Here is a 1,172-nt window from a genome sequence, read left to right as displayed (position 1 = left end):
ATTTCTGCCTGAGCCACAAGCAAAGAGGAGCGTAAGTGGTGAAGGAGGCGGCAGTGGCTGTAGCGGAGGGGTGATTGGAGTGTGCGTGTGCCTACGTTGCTGTTTTTCTCCTGTACTGGAGCTGCTTTGTCTTTCCCACCAGTGTCACCACCCCCTGTATTGAAAGCCGTATCACCAGGCTCTGACGTCACCTCAATGGCGACGAAAGTAGTCATAACAGTCCCCTAGTGGTGATGTGGGGCTAAGCGGGCAGTTTGAATTCAGTTGGTGCAGTGTTGGGGAGAGATTTCAGTTAGTCCCGACAGCCGGCTCAGGCCGACGGGCATGCGCGGGCCCGAGACGGCCGGGCGCTCGCGCATGCGCGCCCTCCGCCGCCCGAGCCTGAGATAGAACGCGAGAATCCACCTGGGTCTTCTGTTTTTTTCTTGCGAAGGGATCAGCTCGCTCCAGGCAGGCAGGCAGGCAGGCAGGCAGGCAGGCGGGCGGGGGGAGGAAAGGGAGAAATGCGGCAAGGGAGCCGGGCCGAGGCGCCAGCGCGTAGGCGCCGGACAGAATGGAGAAAGAAAGGCGTTCGATAAACTGATTTGTTATATATATATATATAACACACACACACACACACCCGTACTTTTTCGCTTCTCTTCCTTCTCTCTCTCTTGCAGTTGCTGCTGAAATGGGGATGAGAAGGAGTCTATATTTTCCTCTAATCTACTCAAAAGAAGTTCCATTGGAAGATTGATGCCAAGTGGTGCTTCTGTAGAAATCCCCCCCTTTTTAAATTTGTGTGTATGTGTGTGTGTGTGTGGGGGGGTGCGTGCATGCGTGTGTCAAACTTCTCTCCCCCTCAAAAAAGCTTGCTTCCGAGGAGACGCAACTGGAGTGGCAAAGCCCCCCCCATGGCTCTTTTCTGCCTGGGGGGCTCGTGAGCGTTTGCACTGCAAATCCTGGTGCCCGTGCATTTGCACACAGCGAAGCCTGTGATGCATTCCCCCACCCCGTCCCGAAACGGCGAACGCATCTCTCCCCCCCCCCGCTGCAGGCTGCTTGCGTGACCCATAGCGCCACGGGGGTCTCCGTCCTCTGCAGCACCCAGAGGCTCCCTCCGAAGGCCCGGCGAGCGGTGCACATTAGACACGGTGGCCTATGCAATCACCCCCCCCCTTCCCCGACTT

Source organism: Gekko japonicus, unplaced genomic scaffold (genome assembly GCF_001447785.1).
Source record: "Gekko japonicus isolate JY-2015 unplaced genomic scaffold, Gekko_japonicus_V1.1 scaffold3799, whole genome shotgun sequence".
Taxonomy (NCBI): domain Eukaryota; kingdom Metazoa; phylum Chordata; class Lepidosauria; order Squamata; family Gekkonidae; genus Gekko; species Gekko japonicus.
The sequence above is the reverse complement of the archived record's forward strand: the minus strand, read 5'-3'. Positions refer to the sequence as shown.